The sequence below is a fragment of the Dendronephthya gigantea genome, unplaced genomic scaffold (genome assembly GCF_004324835.1).
Source record: "Dendronephthya gigantea isolate DGI-Jeju-01 unplaced genomic scaffold, DenGig_1.0 000501F, whole genome shotgun sequence".
NCBI classification, from domain to species: Eukaryota; Metazoa; Cnidaria; class Anthozoa; order Malacalcyonacea; family Nephtheidae; genus Dendronephthya; species Dendronephthya gigantea.
Window position 1 is genome coordinate 1 of NW_021163511.1, and position 5,648 is coordinate 5,648.

At 37.2% G+C, this 5,648-nt stretch overlaps 1 pseudogene; it reads right to left on the reverse strand.

Moving 5' to 3' along the window:
- Window positions 1-7: 7 nt before the first annotated feature.
- Window positions 8-2,463, reverse strand: LOC114543635 (annotated as a pseudogene).
- Window positions 2,464-5,648: the final 3,185 nt, after the last annotated feature.

Genomic DNA, 5,648 nt, shown 5'->3' on the forward strand with positions numbered 1-5,648 from the left:
AGCGAGAGTCGAAGAGTTGATTCCAGGAGCGGACGGAAAGGTACGAGCAGCGAAAGTGAAAATCAGTGGCGAGAACGGTAAAGTATATACAACGAGAAGAGCTGTTCAGCATCTGGTGCCAATCGAAGTGCCTTCAAAATCAACCACAACTAAAGAAGAAATGGTAAATGAGAATAAAACGCCAGTCGAACCAGCGAGTGAAGATAAACGCCTTCCTGATCCAGTAACAGAAGGTGGAAGACCAAGGCGAACAGCGGCAGTAACAGGAGAGTTGATGAGGAGACTTGCATGTTGATAATTATCGTTTAAAGTTTATAACTGAGTTAGTAAACTTTGGGGGAGTGTGCTAAAGATTAGATTTACGTTAAAGTATGTTTGTTAATGAACATGTGAACAGTTCGTGGAAGTCTTGATACTTCCGGTTTGTGGGTTTTTTACATAATTGAATTGTACTTTTACTGCGAGATATATAGTTTTTTGGAGTCGGTTGTATGTATCGAATTTACGAGTTATCGAGAGAGAGAGAGTTTACGAATTATCGAGGGAAGTTTACGACTTATATTTTGTAAATATTTGGCAAGGGTTTATTGTTTATTAAAGATTTGTTTATTGTTATCTAATACGAGAATTTACGGTGCGAAAGTGTCGAACTTCATAAAATACCCAAAGTTTAATATTTTACGCCAATGTCCTCGGAGGATCGTTGAGACTGGGGGAGAACTGAGCCCGCTCTGCTAGGTGCTCAGTTGTCCCCCTACACTGCACATGCGCACTTGTTACAAGGGGAGCACTCAGACTGGGGGAGCTCTGAGACCGTGACACCGGATCAATTAAAAAATATTCTCCCCTAAATCCTAATTATATACGTGCTCATGTGTATTAATATGGCTAATATACAGTACTGTACCTGTTCCCCCAGCAATCATGCCCAACTGCCGACATTGACGCTCCACCAGTTTGTCTTTTGCTTCCTCGATGGAAAACTGTCCTTAAATATACAATTTAACATGTTTAAGTTAGACAACATCGTCACATGTCTAAGTTAGACAACACACCAGCGATACGAGAAATTCTCTGCGGTCGCTTCTCGGGTGATGATAGGTTTGTGTCGGGCAGGGTTAAACCCATGAGTTTGTCTGACGTTATACGTAAAGAAATATTATGTCCTGGCGCATAAATACACCCTTGAGGGTGAGGATTACGAGGGGTAATCTAGTCAAGTACGACTCTACAATTTTGTTTTATACGTTAAACTAGGAAACAACTGATACCTTTTCCTTCGTACTCCAGTTTACCACAAGGTCCACGGACATCAATGGTGTCCCCATGCAATATTCATTTGTTCCAAATGCTGCGACATTTTACCGCCGTCTGGAAATTTGGGATGAACATTTTTGAAATAAACCTACAAAAATACATATTATTATTAGCATGTTACATTAGACCTGTTTTTGACGTCGAACGTTTCATGTGTCGAATCGAATGCAAATGAACTTAAACAAAGACTTCACTGCGTGTAAAGTACATGTAAAAAAAAAATAACGTAAAAGAGCGAAAAATGTAAAAAATTTTAATCTGTTTAAATGTTACAACAAAATTCTGCCAAAAAGGATAAAATTGAAAATAGACTGCATGCATGGAAACCTGTTTTTTAAACGACGAACTAGAACGCTAAATACTGGAGTTGTTAGGGGTTTGGATACGTAAAAAAACAGGGGCTGGTTGTTAGAAAGGCGTTTAGCTTAAACGGTGGATAAGTTCAAAATGTAAATCAAAATGATCTTTTTTTTAACAACTGAGCTGATGTAGATCATTTAATTTTCAATGGAAGTAGTCATATTAAATGTATAAAATGCAGGTTTAGTTATTCACAAGATGTATGAGAGCATTTTTAAACTTTGGCTTATCCACCGTTTAAGCTAAACGCCTTTCGAACAACCGGCCCTAGGGCGCTTATATATATAAGCACACATATATATAGTACCATATATAAGCTATAGCATACATAGTGTACAAGCGCCTTGGTAAAAACAGTTTGGAGATCGTAGAATCAGAAAATCCACACACATGCACCAGAGATAAGCAGTCGAATGTGACAATTACACAATGTGTGACATTTAATTTTCACATACATTATATTAAATCTTCCTTTTTTTTTGAAAACACATTTTTATGCAACAAAATGGAACCATAGATTGATCGTTCACACAGAGTCAGAGGCAATATGTATACCAACAACTAAGTTACCTTAATAACGAGATCAAAATATCCAATTTCATCATCAGAAGTGACAGGAGTGTATGGACGTATCACCAGACTGCCGTTAACCTTCGCACTTAAATACATGTGCTTGCCTAAAATGACAATGAAGACTATTAGGCATTTCTCACTCCCGGGTCTATGTTGTCTGATGAAAAAGAGTAAACGGACGAGATTTTTCTCTAGGAATTGTCTCTTTGGATTTTAACCAAACGAAGTGAATCTTTTCCCGTGCGATCGCGACGTTCTTAGTTGCGTAATCGACTCGCCATTGTTTTAGCAATGCAAAGAAAATTTTAGGAGCCAATCGCCCAGTTTAATTTTTGTCGTAAAATTTTTAATACTGTAATATTGAAAGCAGTTAGATGCATTCTATTCTATTCCCATAGTACTTTAGTGACCCCCGGAAACCTGGTGCCCAGCGCAAATTGTTTTTCAGTGACAGCGTAGCCAGCCCGATCATACTACGGAAATTTTATGTTATAATCATTATAATGCATTTCTTTAGAAATTGATTGTTTTCACAGTCAATGAACACCAAAATATTAGCTATGTAGTATATAGCATTACTACGTAAATTGTCAGGCTGGCTACGTCACTGACACGGTGACACCAGTAGTGATCAGTATCGGATCTCGGCAAAGAATAAGCAATATAAATGAAGAAATTGATGTTAAACTAAATAGTAAGGTAATTAACAAGACAAATTCTGTTAAATCCTTAGGAGTACATATAGACGGTCATCTAACCTGGTTAGTGCATATCGACAATCTTTGTAAAAAGATAGCTTCCGCAATAGGAGCATTAAAACGCATTATAACTTATATTCCAATGAGTACGGCTGTCCAGATTTACCATGCACTAATACAACCTCATTTTGACTATTGCTGCTCGGTCTGGGACGAACTTGGTGAAACGTTAACCAACAAACTACAAAAACTACAGAATCGAGCAGTTAGAGTCATTACGAGGACTAGCTATGACACCAGCGCGGGTGTATTACTCGATGCTCTATATCTGGACAACCTCTCACTGAGACGAAAAAAGTTAAAAATTAACTTGATGTTTAAAACTCTAAAAGGTAATACTCCTAGCTATCTACAGAGGTTTTTTTCAACTCGCAATTCACAATACGATCTCAGAAATTCCGAAATGAAGTTGAATCTTCCTAAGCCACGTACCAATAATTTAAAGCGAAGCTTCCACTATAGCGGAGCATTGCTGTGGAACAGCCTTCCCGAACATATACGAAAATTACAATCATTTTCACAGTTTCGGAGGGCTGTAAACGAGTACTATAATACCTAAACTGAGCTCCCGCACGGCAATCTTGTAAATCAGTGAAATTTTAACTTGTAATATTATGTAATTAGTCATATGTAATCATGTATTGTTAATCCTCCTATAAGTTGTTATACTGAAGATTTTACCGTGTTTTAAATAAATTTGTTTGATTGATTGATTGATTGATAGTAGTTGGTGTCCCCTCCCTATCGGCAGCCGTTGTCCTTTTTGTTCTATTTAATTAGCTGCAATCGGCAATCCCACATGCATTCATAACTAGTTCATCGTAGGACTCATTCTACTAGTGATCGTTCATAACTTAGAGACTTTAAAAACACAGATATACACTATGTACGGTATGCTTAGACTTGAAGTGAATTTCAGATTCTCTTTTCCTTTTCTAGAAAAAAATAGACAGAACTAAAGGGACACTGGCTTGAGAATGCTTTTAATATTAATATCAAAATATATCTAATATCATCGAATTTTTGTAATGCATGATTGAAATTGTGATATAATTTCAGATTATCCTCGAAAGTCTCTTTTATATAGAGTCTGAAAAAATACAGAGTTAGCTATATACCTGAGTCATGCACAGATTAACATCAAGTTGTTAATCTGTGCCTAGGTTGATGACTTAATAACTTTTTTTATTTCTACTTTAGAGAATTTGGAGCTAAGTGTTCAAGTTGTTTGCGAAATATACAAGCCAGTGACTGGGTACGGAAAACAAGAAATAATGTTTATCACTTGGCGTGTTTCTCGTGCGCGGTTTGCGCCAGACAGTTGTCCACAGGGGAGGAGTTCGCGCTTCAAGATACGAGGGTTTACTGCAAGGTCCATTATTGCCAAAACACCGCTAATTGATGGGACTAACCGATAGTTAGCGACTATACCTGTGATAGTTTCTTTAAGCAAGAGAAACCGACAGTTAATGATGTTATTGTCACGCTATTTGAACCGCTTCGTGGTAGTTTGTGTATTTTAGAGGCTTTCCATATCAAAACACTTCGACATGCAATTCAGGCAAACGCCGAGGTCTACCTAGAATTCTAGTTACACATTGAAAACCTTCTACCTTTAAATGTTCATGATTGTAGAGTATTCCAAGTTATGACGAGAGGCATGTATGTGTTGTAAAGGTTATATTTGGTATGAATGCAAGGTCCATTGTTTGTGTACATTACACGATTTTAGACTCACAACTTGCTTTTTAATTCTACTCTAAATAAACACTTTTTTTACTTCGAAATTATGTGGAAATCATGCTTCTTTCCTACAGCAAGAAGTGTGTTTTTCTTTAAGCCTTATTCGGTATAGAAAACACTTCATCTACTTAATGAGAACTGGGAGGAAAAAAGTGGGCGACCCATTTCGCAATTTCGCAACATGTTAAAAATTCGTTTGAACTCACAAAGCAAAGAACTATATACATTTCCACGTATTCAACAGAGTTCTGAGTTAAAATACATGAAATACATTCTGTCCTAAAGCTTTAAATGTAATTCTATTAGCGCATAAACGCTAAATTATTATATACTCAGCTCTTGTCCCGAGAACTTTCAAAATGTCCTGTCTATTTTGCCATGACGTGTCGCCGGCGTAAATACCAAAAGGGAGTACATTGTTTTACTAAACTCACGAAAGCAGCCAAAAGCATTGAAGATGCAATCTCTTCCGTTCATCATGAGCGAAATGTGAGCCCTTTAAGAGCTTGCAAGCGGTTGATACGGATGTTTACAGAAATTTAACCTCCATAAAATCGCACATCAACACGAATTTGGTGTCGTGGACACGTTGTCCTAAACTTTAAACATATGGCAAAGTGATTGTTACGTACTTTATTTAATGTGTTCTCAACGCGTTAGCGAATCGTGTGTGTCTAAAAGCACTATGTTACCGCTATTTACAGAGCTCGACCGCCCGAATGGAACATTAAATGATTTGTTTGATTCTATGTTTACTTCAGCCATTGCTCAAAATCTTTGCAAATATTACAGAATTACAGAAAAAAGCCCTAAAACACGCGGACATTTGTTGGTCATATTTTGAAATAACGCTCGTTATCAACAAGGACATTCCGGCATTTCCTACATGGGTGTTTG